The sequence below is a fragment of the Lactuca sativa genome, chromosome 1, assembly GCF_002870075.4.
Source record: "Lactuca sativa cultivar Salinas chromosome 1, Lsat_Salinas_v11, whole genome shotgun sequence".
Lineage (NCBI taxonomy): Eukaryota > Viridiplantae > Streptophyta > Magnoliopsida > Asterales > Asteraceae > Lactuca > Lactuca sativa.
Window position 1 is genome coordinate 225,689,780 of NC_056623.2, and position 21,721 is coordinate 225,711,500.

General features: G+C 44.1%; 1 long non-coding RNA gene across 1 annotated transcript; it reads left to right on the top strand.

Moving 5' to 3' along the window:
- Positions 1 to 1,480: 1,480 nt before the first annotated feature.
- LOC128131579 (uncharacterized) lies at positions 1,481 to 17,333 on the top strand. Its single transcript, XR_008229503.1, has 3 exons — positions 1,481 to 1,877; positions 2,388 to 2,620; positions 16,844 to 17,333. It is a non-coding gene; the product is annotated as an uncharacterized LOC128131579 (long non-coding RNA).
- The last annotated feature ends 4,388 nt before the right edge of the window (positions 17,334 to 21,721 follow it).

Genomic DNA, 21,721 nt, shown 5'->3' on the forward strand with positions numbered 1-21,721 from the left:
ATAATAGAGAAAACATAGATCCAAGGTATTTAGGGTTGCATGTACACTTAGGAGTGTTAGAATGCTCAAAACCCAATAGATAGTAGCAGAGTTCGGTTGTTAGGACCGAAGGATAGTCAGACACCCCAGATGCGTCTGATAGTGTGTGATGATATCTTTGCATGCTCGCTTGTTATGTTATATGCGATAGAGATAGTAGGAGGGGACCAGTCCCCGAGTTCGTTTGTTAGGACCGAAGGGTAGTTCAGGCACCCCAAATATGTTTGATAATATGTTTATGTTATGTTATATGTGATATTGGAAGTAGGGGGTGAAATAGTCCCCAAGGTTCGGTTGTTAGGACCGAAGGGTAGTCAGCACCCCAAAATGGCTCGACGTGGGTAGGTCAGCGCCCCAGAATGGCTAGACATGGGTAGGACGGCACCCCAGAATGGCCGCATGAGTAGGTCGGCACCCCAGAATGGCCGTACCGGGTAGGCCAGGAACCCCAGAAATGCCTGGCAGTATGTATGTGATATGATTGTATGGTATGTGGTACGATGAGGGAACTCACTAAGCTTCGTGCTTACAGTTTTCAGTTTTGGTTTCAGGTTCCTCTTTAGCGAAGGGGAAGGAGCTAGTGCGGTAGCGGCACATCATACACACACACTTTGGTTTTCTGCATTGTGAGATATTCTGGGATTGTACTCTGACATTATTACTATTTTCATGTTTTGGGTATTTGGACGCAAGATATGTTTATTGAAATGATATGATCGGATGACGTTTTACTACTAATGTTTTACAAACTAATTAATTCAAATTAAATTTTTGGCCTATATTTTTGGGATGTTACACACAAAAAGAGTCTCGTTGTCTGCTATGGAGATTATTGATGCCGAATACGAAGACAACTTCTACTTGGAGAAAACTATGCCACCAACATTATTTGACCAGTTTATGAATTAGATTACTGATTTAAGTGAATGACGAGCACGAATGAGAACATCATTAATGATTGTCTCACGTAGGATGTCATGAGCAAATTTAGAAGAAAGCGATCATAAGGACCAAATGTATACAAAAACATTAATGACTAAATGCATACAAACTGAAAAATATTTTACCTTATTAGGTCACTTTTTTGCCTTTCACCTGGAGTAGCTGATTATAACGACTGAATGTGGACAAAAAAAAGTTAAATGGTAAAAAAAAAACTCAATAACCAAATGTATATATATTAAAAAATATATTACACTTTTAAATCATTATCCCTAATTATATATATATATATATATATATATATATACATATATATATATATATATATATATATATATATATATATATCAATTCCTAAAAGGGTTGGTGAACAGAAACTTTTTGTGGTTTAGAATTGTGCCGCAACCTTTTTTGGCTTTAGACATTTGACACAGCAGTTTTGAAATTTTAAATGTAGCCCCCGCCTCCTTACCTTCCAATCACAAATCCTCTACCGACTCCATTACACTGACTCCAATACTTTTGCCCTCAACTCCATTTTCCCTCTTAATTCTCATTCCCAACTCCATCAACAGACCACCACCGACCTTGCCTTCCCATCACATTCTTAGGTCTGGTTTCTACCGCTTTGCTTGCCTCTCCACTAGATTTCTTTCTTTCCATTCTCCGCTGCTCTATGAACATACTCTCGCTCCCTCTCTAACCTTAAATCCAGAGAGCAGCCACCACGTCTCATGTCTCCCACCACCATCCTCTCCCACCTTTACAATCGCCTACCTGTGCTAATATTATCGTACTCCAAACGCAGCGCCTGAAGGAATCTCTCAATGACAGTAATAGAAACACGGAGACTGGAATGGGAGAAAGAGAAAGAGGAAGGTGGAATTCGACTTTATGTGACCACAATTACTTCATCTTCTTCTCAATTTTTTGTAAACCGATTTGTTGTTCAAGTATGGAATATTTGGGAAATTTGATGTTTTTTCTGGATCTTCAATTACTATGTCTTTGTTGTTGATACCACGTTATAGAAATAAAATACCTTTCCCCACTGCCACCCTCCCCCCACAAGACAACCATTAGGGTAAATTGTAGATTGAAGTCAAGCAAAGATGAACATACTCATGTTTTGCAGCCGGAGGCCAGGGCTTTTGCTTTCTGTGACAAAAACTCTTAATAATATTGATTCAAACATTCAACAGGCTGTTATCAGTTGTTTCAATAGCTTTGCCTATGGATGTATATTATCAATTGATAGTATAGTTAATTAATTACTTTATTTTGGAATCATAGAAATATGCATTAACAAGCTTTATAAATATTTTAATATTTTGTTAAAAAGTTGAAGTAAATAATCTATATTCTCTCCATAGTTAACCATTATAACATGTCATGTCGTATTTCAGATACTTTTAATCTACATTCTCTCCATAGTTAACCATTATAACACCCAAGGACAAAATGGTCCACTACATAAAAGACCGAGAAAATACAACAATATAGTCGCCCACATGCACAAGGGTAAAATGGTCCAAATGACAAAAGGCATTCCCATGATATGATGCCTCGTTACTATTGTCATTCTTTAAACCATATGAAGCACGGGTGGCGATGCATTTCCTTAATCATGTTGTTCATAGTATGTATAACAAATCCCTTCTACCATGATTGTAACAGCCCAAAATCTCAAGTATTGTTAAATTGCATTTTAGGGTGTTTTAAAGGGGGGACTCGGCGAGTTGGAGCCAGACTCGCCGAGTAGGGTCGCAGATTTGGTCGCGGGTTCGCGACTGGACTCGACGAGTCCAGATATGGACTCGGCGAGTCGACGCTGTTCAGCGGAAACCCTAGCCGTTTCGTATTGGGTCGTATATAAGGGACCTTATGCCGTCATTGTTCGCCTTTTGGCCGACTGAGAAGGATCCTAAACCGGTTGTCGGCATCCAGAACAAGGATTGAAGATCATTGGTGATTTGAGGAAGTTATTGTTCAAGAAGGAGAAGGTTTTGGCTAATGGGACAGTAAGGGAATCACGTTTTGAGTCTTGGGGACACTGAGAGTGCATGATTCAGGTAACCTTTCAGATTATTTACTGCTATGTGAATGTGTGCACGGATTTAGGGTTTGTGAAACCCATTTGGAGATTAGATGGATTGTTGTGTCGTTATCCAATGTTTATAACCTTGTATTAGGACCCTTAGAGGTCCAGAGGGCCCCATGTTTGTATATTCGGGAACATATGTATCTCAGGAAGCAGTTCGATCGACTGCATGGCGTGGACTCGCCGAGTCGGATGATCAGACTCGGCGAGTAGCTTGAAGGTTCACTGGGACTCGCCGAGTTGGTTCTTCAGACTCGGCGAGTAGAGTCGGGGTGGCCCCGCGATTCTTCCAGGAGTAACTCGTCGAGTCAAAGAGGATACTCGACGAGTAGAAGGGGACTCTTAGAGGATTGAAGGACGACCAGACTCGCCGAGTCGCCAGGGAACTCGCCGAGTCCAGTCGAGCTGACAACGGGCTGTTGACCAGAGTTGACCGGTGTGATTTCTTAGGGTCAGTTAACGTGGAAGATAGAAGTATTACTAAGGGATATATGGTGTTACAGGGAGCTTGTAGCTCGGAGGATCAAGTGCAAGGGATTTCAGGAGTTGCTATCTTCCAGTGTCCGCGAGGTGAGTCTTCTCACTATACTTTACCCGGAAGGGTTTGATTGAGAGACCGGAAGGTCGTATGTATTATATTTATGCTATGGCTAGAGAGGTAGATGCTTTATATGTGATGTATGCTTATATGATGTATACTTATACGGGCCGGAAGGCGAGACTTCATGTGATAGGAAGAACGGTATGATGTATGACTTATGTGTTATGTGCGTTATGTTACATGTGTTATGTTTATACTGTTATGGGCCGGAAGGCGATTATGTTACGGGCCGGAAGGCAATATTATGTGGATCGAAAGGTCCGGGCCGGAAGGCAATATTATGTGGATCGAAAGGTCCGGGCCGGAAGGCAATATTATGTGGATCGAAAGGTCCGGGCCGGAAGGCAATGTTATGTGGACCGAAAGGTCCGGGCCGGAAGGCGTATGTGCGTAAGGTATATTGGGGAACTCACTAAGCTTCGTGCTTACGTTGTTTATGTTATGTTGTTTCAGGATCTTACAGTAACGCGGGATGGCAACGGTTCGATTGTACACACCGAAGAAAGAGTTGTGTTTTGGAGGATCCTGGTCTTCTATTATAACGAAAATGAAACTATGTTTTGCAATTTGAATGTGAACAAGATTTTAAACAAGTGTTTTAATATTAATTTGATTATTTAAATGAAAATTTTGTTTTTGGAAATCACGGTGTTACAAATTGGTATCAGAGCCTTGGTTTGAGGGATTCGGACGCGCCTACAGGTGAGTCTGGACTCAAACTGAGGAATTAAGAAAAGGTTTTCAAATAAATAGTTTTCTAAAAGTGAATAAGAGTTCAAAGAGAAAGCAAGAAAGAGCAGTGTGTACAATCAGCCAGAGCCAAACGGTGATTTCCCAGAATACCTTTACTTTTGTATTATGAAATATCTATTATGCACTTTATGAGACATTATCGCATGCTAGAGACAGGCTAGGTATTTCACATCTTAGGACTAGAGTGGCCTGATTTGTGATGCCTTAGTCTAGGGTTTGCTGTTATATGTGCGTTATGCTTTTGTGTGTATGTGATGAGTGAGGGTATCTAGTTAGAACGCACGAGGGGTAGAGCTACAGAGTACAGTGGTACTTCTGAGGATGAGCCGAGAAGGTGGAGCTATCACAGCTAAGGAGTCCTATGTATGCATCGATGCTCGAATGCTGCTTGCTTCGTGCTTTGTGGAGTTCTCGATGATGGGAGACAGCTACTAAGTGAGTATGACGATACTCAGGAGGTAGATGTTTGGCATCATCAGGAGCTCTTCAGCAGCTGATAGCAAAGAAGTGGGAGGACGGCGGAATGGGCTAGAGATTAAACCTAGCCAAGATGGGTGCGCGGGTAGAGTAGAGGATTTCGCTGGGGAGCGAGCATGTAAGATGGGATTGGTGAAAAAGAGCAGGTCGATCAGCTACTTAGGAACTCTGGGATGGTCCGTGTGGAAGGTATGGGTAGATGTGGCAGGTAGTATGGGCCCGTACTACTGGAAGCAGAGGACCCATACTTGATACAGGGAGCATCCTAAAGGTCCTAAGGAACAGATTGAGGGGTGATGTTATGGTTCAGATACCATACATCGGAGTGGATACAGAGTGATGTTATGGTCCGGGCACCATACATCGGAACAGATTGAGATAGATGTTGTGGTCCGAGTGCTATACGTTGGAGCAGCTTGGGGAGTGGTGCTATGGTTCAGGTACCATACACCGAAGCATGTTGAGGAGGGATGTCATGGGATGAGTACCATGGTTTGTAGTGGATGATGCTTGTGGCTATCTTGTTACCCGGTTATGACCGATGAGGTAGAGTTTGGACGCTATGGGTTTCAAGCCTGTAGACCATGATTGAGTACGGAGAGGCGTTCCTCGAGGGGAAAAGCGAGTGCCTATCAGAGTATTTTGGTAAGAGTCAAGACAGGGGAAAATTTCAGTTGAGTTGAGCAATCAGACGACAGAGGAGAGGTCACCTTTTGGGTGAGTAGTGTCATTTATGCTCGTGTGCAAGACGCGAGAGGTCGGGTGTTTCAGTTCCGGATTTGGGAGTACACCCTGCAGGTAGTTATCGATAATGACTTTCCTCAGAGCATCAGGTAGCGGGTGTACCGCGAGACAGAGATTTACCGTGAACAGACAGTCAGTTGGGGCTGAGGTAGCCGAGAACCACACCACACCTAATTGAGAATAATAGGTTGGGTTATAGTGGTAGCAGTGAAGAGTTCAGACGAGTTTTGCAGTACGGAGAGTTGTCGTCTATGTTGAGAGTAAGTCCCTGTTCTTGGGACAAATCCGGCGTTGGATACGGATTGATGAGTTGAGATGAGAGGAACGATGATGCTGCGGTGCATTCTTCTGGCCAGATATGTTATCGAGCAGTGCAGGTGCTTAGTATTAGATCAGTATGGGATTTGGAACGATTGGAGGCAGCCGTGATGAGAAGTTCTTGAAGAATTAGCTAAAGGTTCAGAGTATAGGGATTGATTGACTTTACAAGGGGAGGGACTATCGGGTGTTGCACAGCACTTTACTGGGGCAGGTACGATTTCGCTGGTGAAAGATAGTCGTGGGTTGATTGTATACTAATTGGTGTTGGTCGAACCCTAGTGGGGGAGAACCGGGTGCAGTATGTAAGAAAGCAAGAATTGTCAGGAGTAGTAATAAGTGGAGTATAGAGATGCAGTAGGGAAGCATGAGACCATAGGTGTCGATGATCGAGTAAAAAGGGGTTACATCGGAGCTTGCGGGTCTGGTGGTGCATGCCGCAAGTGCGGAAAGGAGGGGCACTGTGCACGGGATGGTTGGCAGTCAGTGCCAATTCCGGATTTGAGGAGGACAGGATGGAGCAGAGCCCCAGAGGGCTCAGGGTCGTGGTTATCTGCGTGCGACAGAGGGAGACGGAGCAGTGCCGGAGACAGCTGCGGGTATGATGTTTCAGGATGTCTTAATTGTCTTGCATTAATTTGGCGTATTGTCTGTGCTGGTATCTTGTATGGATTTCGTTGCGGTATTCGTTGTTTCGCGGGTCTGGCATGGTGATGGATTGGTGTTTCAGGTTTTCGCTTTGGCATTCGTTGTTCCCTGATGATTGAGTATGGTTATAATTGGTGTTTTAGTGTCAGTAGTCTTGTGCGGTTTTCGATGTGGTGTTCATCCCTTGGGCAGATTGTGGATTTGGTTATGGGTTATTGTCGCGGATTCCTTTGGTTATCGTCCGTGGGGGTTGTTAGGGGAGATGCGGCACTGGGTTGATTGTCGGGTAGCATCTACAGTCGTGGAGTGGATGATTGAAGGACTAGATTCTTGTGAGTGGGTTGATCAGGGAGGATGTGTGTTTTGCTGAGGGTTGCTTGTGCTTGTGGGAAGCAGTCAGTGTGTAACCGTTCTCTTTGTACAGGATTGTTCTGTAAGGTCGTTAATGACGATCGGTGGCAGTTAGTCAGTGTTTTAGTGGGGGAGAATTAGAAAATTCTCCGGGAGATCGATGAGTATGTGAGGGTGCTTAGCTGTTGGGATTCAGCAGTGGTTGTCAGCGCAGAGTATAGGCCGACGAGAGTGAGCGTCGGGTATGCGGGGCGGGATACAGACCTAGGGCATTCTATTGTGGAGACCTGAGAGAAGGTCAGGATCAAGCTTGAGTAAGTGACCGGGGCTATGTGATCAGAGTATTGGTATGTTTGAGATACGTGATGGGTTGTACTGCATTAATCCCACGGGATTATGTTGTGCATGTTTCTAGAGCTGGAACTGGAAGGTTCCAGAGTTAGAACCTGAGGGTTCGCAGAGTTGGGTGTACGGACCCACAGAGATATAGCCTCGAGTGGCTAGTATGTGTTATGAGAGTCAGTCCAGTCATGCTGGAGACTCTGTTGGTATTGCTGGATCAGTTGAGATTGCGGATGGTGCATGTGCAGTGTGATTACATTGGAAGGTCGGGCCCTGGGGTTAGTGATCTTGTTTAGCTGAGGCAGTGATCTTAATGAGTGGAGAGAGTGCATGAGATTGAGAGCCCCTGCAATGAGAACCAGAGTATGTGGATAGCGGTTATGCAAAAAGGGTGGTGTCGCTTGGGGCGAGCACCGTGGCACCGGTTGGAGTGGCATTATGGCCAAGAGGGTTCCTTGGAAAAAGGAAAAGAGGAAGGTGTGTAACTCCGAAGGGGTGCAAGTTCACGAAAGTGAAATCTGCAGAGCAGGGTTATGGTTAGAGTATTTCAAGTATGGTTTCGAGCATCATGTATGCGGCAATGAAGTAGGAACCATCCGGGTTGGGATGACTGACGAGACTCAGAAAGGATGCAAGGGAATAGAGAATCTTGAATTCTCAGTGTGATTCTGATCAGGGTATAGGACGGATATTAGAGGTTCGTCTTGGGAGATGTTCGAGGATATCATCAGTGTAGCGGGTCTTTTTTTCAACCTGCGAGTGTTGGGACTAGTTCAGTATGTGTATGTGATGGCAAGAGGGAACTTGTGAGAGTTGATCTGAGAGGGAGAATGGATCTCTCAGTCGAACCGGAATGGGCAAAGTGGGCTTTGGATAGGGGATCCGGTGGTTCAGGATTTCCTAACCCTTATGGGTTGAGTGATCGTTGAGATTTGGAGCAGAGTGCATCTTGGGTAATTTCCGATTACAGAGAGTGATGAGCAGTTCAGAGTTCGTGCTTTAGTTGACAGAGCAGACTCAGCAGGTTAAAGAGAGTTAGTGATCGTCTAGAGTTAACAGGAAGGTTATGCAGGCAGACACCGTTACGAGCATGAGATTCCGGTCGGCGACTTCGTAATTCTGACGGGGTGTTTGGATTTAGGAAGAGGAGTAAATGGGGGGCCCCGGTATGTTGGGTCTTTTCGTGAAGGTACGAAGGTAGGAAGGGTGACCTATTGTTGGAGCTGTCAACGGAATTGGGACGGATCCATGACGCTTGTATGTATCGCAATTGAAGAGGTGTATAGCGGATGAGTCAGCAGTGGTTCTACTTGAGAACGATTAGGTGGATGCGAGCCTGTGTTACGTCGAGAGGCCAGTGGCCGTCGGAGATCGGAAGATCAAGGTCCTGAGGAACAAGGAGGTACCTCTGGTATTGGTTCAGTAGCGGCCTCGAGAGAGATCGGTAGTGTCTAGGGAAGCCGAATCGTGAGATGCGGGAGCAGCAGCCAGAACTATTTTCAGAGTGAGACTTCGAGGGCGAAGTCTAATTCAAGTGGGGGAGAATTGTAACAGCCCAAAATCTCAAGTATTGTTAAATTGCATTTTAGGGTGTTTTAAAGGGGGGACTCGGCGAGTTGGAGCCAGACTCGCCGAGTAGGGTCGCAGATTTGGTCGCGGTTTCGCGACTGGACTCGACGAGTCCAGATATGGACTCGGCGAGTCGACGCTGTTCAGCGGAAACCCTAGCCGTTTCGTATTGGGTCGTATATAAGGGACCTTATGCCGTCATTGTTCGCCTTTTGGCCGACTGAGAAGGATCCTAAACCGGTTGTCGGCATCCAGAACAAGGATTGAAGATCATTGGTGATTTGAGGAAGTTATTGTTCAAGAAGGAGAAGGTTTTGGCTAATGGGACAGTAAGGGAATCACGTTTTGAGTCTTGGGGACACTGAGAGTGCATGATTCAGGTAACCTTTCGGATTATTTACTGCTATGTGAATGTGTGCACGGATTTAGGGTTTGTGAAACCCATTTGGAGATTAGATGGATTGTTGTGTCGTTATCCAATGTTTATAACCTTGTATTAGGACCCTTAGAGGTCCAGAGGGCCCCATGTTTGTATATTCGGGAACATATGTATCTCAGGAAGCAGTTCGATCGACTGCATGGCGTGGACTCGCCGAGTCGGATGATCAGACTCGGCGAGTAGCTTGAAGGTTCACTGGGACTCGCCGAGTTGGTTCTTCAGACTCGGCGAGTAGAGTCGGGGTGGCCCCGCGATTCTTCCAGGAGTAACTCGTCGAGTCAAAGAGGATACTCGACGAGTAGAAGGGGACTCTTAGAGGATTGAAGGACGACCAGACTCGCCGAGTCGCCAGGGAACTCGCCGAGTCCAGTCGAGCTGACAACGGGCTGTTGACCAGAGTTGACCGGTGTGATTTCTTAGGGTCAGTTAACGTGGAAGATAGAAGTATTACTAAGGGATATATGGTGTTACAGGGAGCTTGTAGCTCGGAGGATCAAGTGCAAGGGATTTCAGGAGTTGCTATCTTCCAGTGTCCGCGAGGTGAGTCTTCTCACTATACTTTACCCGGAAGGGTTTGATTGAGAGACCGGAAGGTCGTATGTATTATATTTATGCTATGGCTAGAGAGGTAGATGCTTTATATGTGATGTATGCTTATATGATGTATACTTATACGGGCCGGAAGGCGAGACTTCATGTGATAGGAAGAACGGTATGATGTATGACTTATGTGTTATGTGCGTTATGTTACATGTGTTATGTTTATACTGTTATGGGCCGGAAGGCGATTATGTTACGGGCCGGAAGGCAATATTATGTGGATCGAAAGGTCCGGGCCGGAAGGCAATATTATGTGGATCGAAAGGTCCGGGCCGGAAGGCAATATTATGTGGATCGAAAGGTCCGGGCCGGAAGGCAATGTTATGTGGACCGAAAGGTCCGGGCCGGAAGGCGTATGTGCGTAAGGTATATTGGGGAACTCACTAAGCTTCGTGCTTACGTTGTTTATGTTATGTTGTTTCAGGATCTTACAGTAACGCGGGATGGCAACGGTTCGATTGTACACACCGAAGAAAGAGTTGTGTTTTGGAGGATCCTGGTCTTCTATTATAACGAAAATGAAACTATGTTTTGCAATTTGAATGTGAACAAGATTTTAAACAAGTGTTTTAATATTAATTTGATTATTTAAATGAAAATTTTGTTTTTGGAAATCACGGTGTTACAAATTGGTATCAGAGCCTTGGTTTGAGGGATTCGGACGCGCCTACAGGTGAGTCTGGACTCAAACTGAGGAATTAAGAAAAGGTTTTCAAATAAATAGTTTTCTAAAAGTGAATAAGAGTTCAAAGAGAAAGCAAGAAAGAGCAGTGTGTACAATCAGCCAGAGCCAAACGGTGATTTCCCAGAATACCTTTACTTTTGTATTATGAAATATCTATTATGCACTTTATGAGACATTATCGCATGCTAGAGACAGGCTAGGTATTTCACATCTTAGGACTAGAGTGGCCTGATTTGTGATGCCTTAGTCTAGGGTTTGCTGTTATATGTGCGTTATGCTTTTGTGTGTATGTGATGAGTGAGGGTATCTAGTTAGAACGCACGAGGGGTAGAGCTACAGAGTACAGTGGTACTTCTGAGGATGAGCCGAGAAGGTGGAGCTATCACAGCTAAGGAGTCCTATGTATGCATCGATGCTCGAATGTTGCTTGCTTCGTGCTTTGTGGAGTTCTCGATGATGGGAGACAGCTACTAAGTGAGTATGACGATACTCAGGAGGTAGATGTTTGGCATCATCAGGAGCTCTTCAGCAGCTGATAGCAAAGAAGTGGGAGGACGGCGGAATGGGCTAGAGATTAAACCTAGCCAAGATGGGTGCGCGGGTAGAGTAGAGGATTTCGCTGGGGAGCGAGCATGTAAGATGGGATTGGTGAAAAAGAGCAGGTCGATCAGCTACTTAGGAACTCTGGGATGGTCCGTGTGGAAGGTATGGGTAGATGTGGCAGGTAGTATGGGCCCGTACTACTGGAAGCAGAGGACCCATACTTGATACAGGGAGCATCCTAAAGGTCCTAAGGAACAGATTGAGGGGTGATGTTATGGTTCAGATACCATACATCGGAGCGGATACAGAGTGATGTTATGGTCCGGGCACCATACATCGGAACAGATTGAGATAGATGTTGTGGTCCGAGTGCTATACGTTGGAGCAGCTTGGGGAGTGGTGCTATGGTTCAGGTACCATACACCGAAGCATGTTGAGGAGGGATGTCATGGGATGAGTACCATGGTTTGTAGTGGATGATGCTTGTGGCTATCTTGTTACCCGGTTATGACCGATGAGGTAGAGTTTGGACGCTATGGGTTTCAAGCCTGTAGACCATGATTGAGTACGGAGAGGCGTTCCTCGAGGGGAAAAGCGAGTGCCTATCAGAGTATTTTGGTAAGAGTCAAGACAGGGGAAAATTTCAGTTGAGTTGAGCAATCAGACGACAGAGGAGAGGTCACCTTTTGGGTGAGTAGTGTCATTTATGCTCGTGTGCAAGACGCGAGAGGTCGGGTGTTTCAGTTCCGGATTTGGGAGTACACCCTGCAGGTAGTTATCGATAATGACTTTCCTCAGAGCATCAGGTAGCGGGTGTACCGCGAGACAGAGATTTACCGTGAACAGACAGTCAGTTGGGGCTGAGGTAGCCGAGAACCACACCACACCTAATTGAGAATAATAGGTTGGGTTATAGTGGTAGCAGTGAAGAGTTCAGACGAGTTTTGCAGTGCGGAGAGTTGTCGTCTATGTTGAGAGTAAGTCCCTGTTCTTGGGACAAATCCGGCGTTGGATACGGATTGATGAGTTGAGATGAGAGGAACGATGATGCTGCGGTGCATTCTTCTGGCCAGATATGTTATTGAGCAGTGCAGGTGCTTAGTATTAGATCAGTATGGGATTTGGAACGATTGGAGGCAGCCGTGATGAGAAGTTCTTGAAGAATTAGCTAAAGGTTCAGAGTATAGGGATTGATTGACTTTACAAGGGGAGGGACTATTGGGTGTTGCACAGCACTTTACTGGGGCAGGTACGATTTCGCTGGTGAAAGATAGTCGTGGGTTGATTGTATACTAATTGGTGTTGGTCGAACCCTAGTGGGGGAGAACCGGGTGCAGTATGTAAGAAAGCAAGAATTGTCAGGAGTAGTAATAAGTGGAGTATAGAGATGCAGTAGGGAAGCATGAGACCATAGGTGTCGATGATCGAGTAAAAAGGGGTTACATCGGAGCTTGCGGGTCTGGTGGTGCATGCTGCAAGTGCGGAAAGGAGGGGCACTGTGCACGGGATGGTTGGCAGTCAGTGCCAATTCGGGATTTGAGGAGGACAGGATGGAGCAGAGCCCCAGAGGGCTCAGGGTCGTGGTTATCTGCGTGCGACAGAGGGAGATGGAGCAGTGCCGGAGACAGCTGCGGGTATGATGTTTCAGGATGTCTTAATTGTCTTGCATTGATTTGGCGTATTGTCTGTGCTGGTATCTTGTATGGATTTCGTTGCGGTATTCGTTGTTTCGCGGGTCTGGCATGGTGATGGATTGGTGTTTCAGGTTTTCGCTTTGGCATTCGTTGTTCCCTGATGATTGAGTATGGTTATAATTGGTGTTTTAGTGTCAGTAGTCTTGTGCGGTTTTCGATGTGGTGTTCATCCCTTGGGCAGATTGTGGATTTGGTTATGGGTTATTGTCGCGGATTCCTTTGGTTATCGTCCGTGGGGGTTGTTAGGGGAGATGCGGCACTGGGTTGATTGTCGGGTAGCATCTACAGTCGTGGAGTGGATGATTGAAGGACTAGATTCTTGTGAGTGGGTTGATCAGGGAGGATGTGTGTTTTGCTGAGGGTTGCTTGTGCTTGTGGGAAGCAGTCAGTGTGTAATCGTTCTCTTTGTACAGGATTGTTCTGTAAGGTCGTTAATGACGATCGGTGGCAGTTAGTCAGTGTTTTAGTGGGGGAGAATTAGAAAATTCTCCGGGAGATCGATGAGTATGTGAGGGTGCTTAGCTGTTGGGATTCAGCAGTGGTTGTCAGCGCAGAGTATAGGCCGACGAGAGTGAGCGTCGGGTATGCGGGGCGGGATACAGACCTAGGGCATTCTATTGTGGAGACCTGAGAGAAGGTCAGGATCAAGCTTGAGTAAGTGACCGGGGCTATGTGATCAGAGTATTGGTATGTTTGAGATACGTGATGGGTTGTACTGCATTAATCCCACGGGATTATGTTGTGCATGTTTCTAGAGCTGGAACTGGAAGGTTCCAGAGTTAGAACCTGAGGGTTCGCAGAGTTGGGTGTACGGACCCACAGAGATATAGCCTCGAGTGGCTAGTATGTGTTATGAGAGTCAGTCCAGTCATGCTGGAGACTCTGTTGGTATTGCTGGATCAGTTGAGATTGCGGATGGTGCATGTGCAGTGTGATTACATTGGAAGGTCGGGCCCTGGGGTTAGTGATCTTGTTTAGCTGAGGCAGTGATCTTAATGAGTGGAGAGAGTGCATGAGATTGAGAGCCCCTGCAATGAGAACCAGAGTATGTGGATAGCGGTTATGCAAAAAGGGTGGTGTCGCTTGGGGCGAGCACCGTGGCACCGGTTGGAGTGGCATTATGGCCAAGAGGGTTCCTTGGAAAAAGGAAAAGAGGAAGGTGTGTAACTCCGAAGGGGTGCAAGTTCACGAAAGTGAAATCTGCAGAGCAGGGTTATGGTTAGAGTATTTCAAGTATGGTTTCGAGCATCATGTATGCGGCAATGAAGTAGGAACCATCCGGGTTGGGATGACTGACGAGACTCAGAAAGGATGCAAGGGAATAGAGAATCTTGAATTCTCAGTGTGATTCTGATCAGGGTATAGGACGGATATTAGAGGTTCGTCTTGGGAGATGTTCGAGGATATCATCAGTGTAGCGGGTCTTTTTTTCAACCTGCGAGTGTTGGGACTAGTTCAGTATGTGTATGTGATGGCAAGAGGGAACTTGTGAGAGTTGATCTGAGAGGGAGAATGGATCTCTCAGTCGAACCGGAATGGGCAAAGTGGGCTTTGGATAGGGGATCCGGTGGTTCAGGATTTCCTAACCCTTATGGGTTGAGTGATCGTTGAGATTTGGAGCAGAGTGCATCTTGGGTAATTTCCGATTACAGAGAGTGATGAGCAGTTCAGAGTTCGTGCTTTAGTTGACAGAGCAGACTCAGCAGGTTAAAGAGAGTTAGTGATCGTCTAGAGTTAACAGGAAGGTTATGCAGGCAGACACCGTTACGAGCATGAGATTCCGGTCGGCGACTTCGTAATTCTGACGGGGTGTTTGGATTTAGGAAGAGGAGTAAATGGGGGGCCCCGGTATGTTGGGTCTTTTCGTGAAGGTACGAAGGTAGGAAGGGTGACCTATTGTTGGAGCTGTCAACGGAATTGGGACGGATCCATGACGCTTGTATGTATCGCAATTGAAGAGGTGTATAGCGGATGAGTCAGCAGTGGTTCTACTTGAGAACGATTAGGTGGATGCGAGCCTGTGTTACGTCGAGAGGCCAGTGGCCGTCGGAGATCGGAAGATCAAGGTCCTGAGGAACAAGGAGGTACCTCTGGTATTGGTTCAGTAGCGGCCTCGAGAGAGATCGGTAGTGTCTAGGGAAGCCGAATCGTGAGATGCGGGAGCAGCAGCCAGAACTATTTTCAGAGTGAGACTTCGAGGGCGAAGTCTAATTCAAGTGGGGGAGAATTGTAACAGCCCAAAATCTCAAGTATTGTTAAATTGCATTTTAGGGTGTTTTAAAGGGGGGACTCGGCGAGTTGGAGCCAGACTCGCCGAGTAGGGTCGCAGATTTGGTCGCGGGTTCGCGACTGGACTCGACGAGTCCAGATATGGACTCGGCGAGTCGACGCTGTTCAGCGGAAACCCTAGCCGTTTCGTATTGGGTCGTATATAAGGGACCTTATGCCGTCATTGTTCGCCTTTTGGCCGACTGAGAAGGATCCTAAACCGGTTGTCGGCATCCAGAACAAGGATTGAAGATCATTGGTGATTTGAGGAAGTTATTGTTCAAGAAGGAGAAGGTTTTGGCTAATGGGACAGTAAGGGAATCACGTTTTGAGTCTTGGGGACACTGAGAGTGCATGATTCAGGTAACCTTTCGGATTATTTACTGCTATGTGAATGTGTGCACGGATTTAGGGTTTGTGAAACCCATTTGGAGATTAGATGGATTGTTGTGTCGTTATCCAATGTTTATAACCTTGTATTAGGACCCTTAGAGGTCCAGAGGGCCCCATGTTTGTATATTCGGGAACATATGTATCTCAGGAAGCAGTTCGATCGACTGCATGGCGTGGACTCGCCGAGTCGGATGATCAGACTCGGCGAGTAGCTTGAAGGTTCACTGGGACTCGCCGAGTTGGTTCTTCAGACTCGGCGAGTAGAGTCGGGGTGGCCCCGCGATTCTTCCAGGAGTAACTCGTCGAGTCAAAGAGGATACTCGACGAGTAGAAGGGGACTCTTAGAGGATTGAAGGACGACCAGACTCGCCGAGTCGCCAGGGAACTCGCCGAGTCCAGTCGAGCTGACAACGGGCTGTTGACCAGAGTTGACCGGTGTGATTTCTTAGGGTCAGTTAACGTGGAAGATAGAAGTATTACTAAGGGATATATGGTGTTACAGGGAGCTTGTAGCTCGGAGGATCAAGTGCAAGGGATTTCAGGAGTTGCTATCTTCCAGTGTCCGCGAGGTGAGTCTTCTCACTATACTTTACCCGGAAGGGTTTGATTGAGAGACCGGAAGGTCGTATGTATTATATTTATGCTATGGCTAGAGAGGTAGATGCTTTATATGTGATGTATGCTTATATGATGTATACTTATACGGGCCGGAAGGCGAGACTTCATGTGATAGGAAGAACGGTATGATGTATGACTTATGTGTTATGTGCGTTATGTTACATGTGTTATGTTTATACTGTTATGGGCCGGAAGGCGATTATGTTACGGGCCGGAAGGCAATATTATGTGGATCGAAAGGTCCGGGCCGGAAGGCAATATTATGTGGATCGAAAGGTCCGGGCCGGAAGGCAATATTATGTGGATCGAAAGGTCCGGGCCGGAAGGCAATGTTATGTGGACCGAAAGGTCCGGGCCGGAAGGCGTATGTGCGTAAGGTATATTGGGGAACTCACTAAGCTTCGTGCTTACGTTGTTTATGTTATGTTGTTTCAGGATCTTACAGTAACGCGGGATGGCAACGGTTCGATTGTACACACCGAAGAAAGAGTTGTGTTTTGGAGGATCCTGGTCTTCTATTATAACGAAAATGAAACTATGTTTTGCAATTTGAATGTGAACAAGATTTTAAACAAGTGTTTTAATATTAATTTGATTATTTAAATGAAAATTTTGTTTTTGGAAATCACGGTGTTACAATGATGTTTGTGGTACATGAATCTTTATTTATTTATTCAGAATGGGTTCCCCAATATTGACATTTGATGTTCATTTTCAGGATGTCGGTGGTGTTTTGGTCGGAAAATGGGATAAGTTATCAATTTTGAAAGAACAACGTTAACAATTTTGAAAGAACTTGGTGAAAAGTTACCAGATATCGGCCTTAGTTATCAGTAACCATTAATGAGATGTGATGATCTATCCGAAGAGTCATGTGGGGAACAAATGGAATCCTGTATGTACTATTACTCAACTTTTATAACACATCAAAAAAAACATCTTTCAATTGTACACATTCCTTATGCCTAATGATGTCCTTTCAACCGTTGCCATAACTGACGTCTCGTGTTCAAGCAAGAAATCAACACCGGACGCTTGCTATGCTTTATTCTGTTTTTTTTACAGTGGTAGTTTTCCATGAAGAATGGAATCAACGAAGGAATGAAATTATTCATTCCATTGCTAGATGGAATGGAATGGACCATTCCCTTCTTCGTATTTTGTTAATTTTTCATTGTTTGTTGAGTAAATGTTTTCCTTTTTTCTTTTCAATTCTATCATGGAATGTAATGGATAATTGCAAAGGTAAACAAATTCTATTTATATAACTTTTAATACCATTTTTAAAAAATCATTTACAACTTTCTTTTTCCAAACATTATTCAAACCGGCGCCAACGGCGCAACCGAATTCCTTCTAGTTTTTATTCAAATTTAATAATAAAATATTACGAGTGACCGTACTAAAAAAATCTAATGCAACAATTAAAAAGCGACACTTAAAATATTTTTTGGTTTTTATTCTAAAGGAACATTTAAGTGTTGCATTAAAATGCCTTATCAAACATTTTTTTAAATGTTGGATTTTTTATTCAAAAAATCTAACATTTCAAGAAAGTGTTGTAACAAGTTTGAACGTAATATTAATCTTTTTTCAAGGAATTATTTTCATTTAGTTATCAATAATACATATAATTACTATTTATATGTATAAACACACCTATAGTAATTATAGTTGTGGAAACTTATATCACTACTAGAAAATACCCTTTAATGACATGCATCGCGTGTCATAAAAGGGTACAAATGACATGGAGATGTGTCTCAAGGAAGACATGTCATAAAAGAAGACGAAACGCATTTGTGTGTCGACTTTACGACGCGTATTTACGACACACAATGCATATCATTAAAGCCCCTGTCAAAAAATGTCATATTATAAATGAAGATCACACAGATTTTTGCGTATCGTAAATTTAAATGTTTAAAAAAAATATTTATAGATTTACTAATTTTCAAGTTTAATTTGCATTTAATGTCTCATAATAGAAAATTAATTACCATATACTAAAAATACAATCCATTGCACAAAATTTAATGTCATACAAATAATCATTCCAATAGTAGAAAAATGTAATTACATAAAATGCTAAAGAGATGAAAGTCATCAACAAATAATAGTCGAACTACAAGAACTTATTGCCCACCTTCATAACATCCGAGCTACTTTACTTGAGACTACACAAATCAACAAGACCTGCAAATTTGAATAAGGACCATTGTTTTAATCCATCAAAAAACGGGTGGGCACATGTCTACAACTGAAAAACATAAAAGAGCATATCTTGATGATCTCAACAAGCTTATCTACACCACTTTCACTAGGAAAAAGAGGCTGTAAATGTTCATAACTCACAAAGATCTGAAAAAGCTTTGTTAAAAGATTGTAACTTTATGAAATCCTAAGCCACAAGACCACACATAAAAAAAGGAACAAAAACTAAAATATAAGTACAAGTAAATTACAAAAATGGTCCCCAGACTTTTTGATTTTTACTATATTTGGTCCATATTCGAAACATTTTCTCAACTATGGTCCTTATTTGAAGGTTTCACATCGCCCCTGATTCTTAAAATAAAAAAGAACCAAAATCGATATGGAACCATGAAATAAGAACCAAAAATGAAAAGGGTTTCAATTATGGACTAAGCAAGGTAAAAGTTAGAAATAACAAGGACCAGATTCGTAATTTACTCTATATAACATCGTAAATTTTCAAACATTTTATTTTTCATTTTTAAAATCATATAACTCTCGTAACACATTTCACAAAAATCTCCTTAATTTAATTTACAAAACACAACTCCATAATTGTTTGATTAATACTCAAGGATCCTCAAAACATAACTCCTTCTCTGGTGTGTACAATCAAACTGGTGCCTTCCCGCGATCCTGAGAAAACATGAAACACATATCACATAACACGGTAAGCACAAAGCTTAGTGAGTTCCCCAAAATACCATATACAACACGTAAGCCACTCAAGGCTATAACTCTGTAAGACCCTTCAGTCTATGAGTCTCAGTGGGGCCCTCCAGTCCCACGGCTCGTTGGACCTTCCGGTCCGGTCTGGTTGGGATCCTCTAGTCCCATGGCTCGTTGGACCCTCCGGTTCGGTCTGATTGGGACCGTCTTGTCTCACAGCTCGTTGGACCCTCCAGTCTGGTTTAAGTGAGAACCCTCCGGTCTCATAGTTCGTTGGACCCTCTGGTCCGGTCTAGGTATCACATATTACACATAAAATGCATATCTCAAGAAAGCACATAAGACCCTCTAGTCACACAAAATTACCACTCTAGGTAAAGTATAGTGAGAAGACTCACCTCGGATGATGAACAACCCGTATAAATGTTGTTGCTACGCACCGGCCTCTAACCCTATGCCAAACCCACAATTATCCCAATTAGGAACTAAGTCCCAACTCTTACTCATTAGGTTTAAAGGTAGTCCACTAACCAGCCCATCAATAACCTAAAACCCATTGGGCCCACCAAGGCCCAATAATAAATGGGCTCTCCCGAGGCCCAACTCTCTCACATCTAAAGGCAAGCCCAACTCAAGGTCCCAAAGCTCATATATATATATATATATATATATATATATAATCCTCTAATCCAAGAATCTATTGCAACAAGTCCAAACTCCAGGCCCAACACACAAGGTCCAAAATGAGACTTAGCTCAAAAGTCCACAGTGAGGTTATGCAGGGTGTACCTCTCTTGGTACGCTCAGCGTACTTACGAATCCATATTGGCCATCGGGGACACTGGGGCAGTACGCAGGGGCGTACAGGAATTACGCTCAGCGTACTACCTAGATTCACTCTTTCTACTCATTTGGTCTTAAACAGTTAAGACATTACCTCAAACCCCAGATCTGGACTCCCTAATGGCACTTACTCCATAAAGTCAGTGACTTTATGACTTTACATGGATGGAAAGGTCACAAACACCCAAAACACTCGCTTCCTTATCTCAAAAACCTCCTATCTCATGCATGGCTTGATTCCAACGTCCAAGATTGGATTTTTATGACATAACACCACTAAATATACTCAAAGGGACATATATTAGGCTATGGAGTTCAAAAACTCATAAAGCTTCAAGCTTTGGGACCAAAAACCCTAAAATGGACCCAAAACCAAAACTAGCACAACAATAAGAAAGCTCAAAACTTGATACCTCTTGAAGATGCACCAACAAGAGAAGAATATAGATCCAAAAGCTAGGTGCTCAAGCTATTCTCTTTCAAAGCTCCTTCTTCTTCAAAAGTGAAACATAACAAGTAATCACCCAACTAGATCCACATGAGAAAGCCACCAAGATTCAAACTTTACGCTTTCTGGAGCTAGATCAACATGATTAGGGCTTGGATCCACAAGCTCCAAGCTAAGCAATGCTTCCTTAAGTAACTCCTTCTTCCATAATATGCACCAAAAACCCACTAAATCACCAAAATGCTCAAGAATCACTCAAATGGAGACTTATGGTCGATTTCTAAGGTTTAGAGGGATGGAGGCTGGAGATATTAGGGTTAGGTTATGAGATAAGGAGCTTAAATAGGGTCCAAGACCCTAAAATAGGGTTCAGGTCTGATTGGCGTACGCCCAACGTACTCTGAAGAACATTTGCGAGCACCCCTGGTCAGTACGCCCAACGTACTTGCTTCTACACTAGTAAGCCCAACGTACTCGGCTAAGCCTGCAACCACAAAACTTCTGAAGGCCATAACATCTTCGTTATAAATCCATTTCCGACGATCCTTATATCCACGAAAAGGTAACGAGAAGCCGTACACTTCTATCTACTTTATTCCTCCTAAAGCCCACTTGAACTCAAATACAAAATTCATGAAAAGCCCCCACCAGCGCCTTTAACAATACATTTGGGCTCTAAAGCACAAACCGAACTCTTTTATCACACAACCTACCTTACCCATATCCCAAAAGGCCTAAACCTTTCTCCTTTAATGCCTCAAAACCTTCTCATACATGGATTAAGGCCTACATGCCTTAAATCACAAAACAATCTGGAACCGGATGTTACAATTCTCCCTCACTTAAATTAGATTTCGCCCTCGAAATCGCTCTTTTTCCTTGCATAGATCGAAACAAATAACCCGAGAAGCACAACCAGAAAATCTCTTAACATTCAACGATCCTTCTCCTAAGACATCAAAAACCAAATAGAATTCCCAAGCCGAAGAAGGACGGACGCCTTTTCCCGTGCAGGTACCTGCTCTAACTTTCCAGAACTTGAAACTATAGTGGTCTGTCTCCCCGTCAAACCGCCCATGCAGAATATCACCCTGATAATCGCTCATAGAATAATAGACTCGGATAAAACACTCCCAACTCTGAGTACCAGGTCAGCTCCCGACCCAACGGTTGAACCTCCAAGGGCTACCCCTTGCACACCCAATAAAATGACTTTACAACCTTCCTATTCACAACAGTTAACCCAACTCATTGCGACACACTAGTCACGGAGTTCGCTTTACCCCAAGCAAAAACTACAACTTATCTAAAATCGTCTTACCTTCGACCTCTATCGTCTACCAACCACTAATTCCATGCGTTTCGCAGTTCTTCCCATAC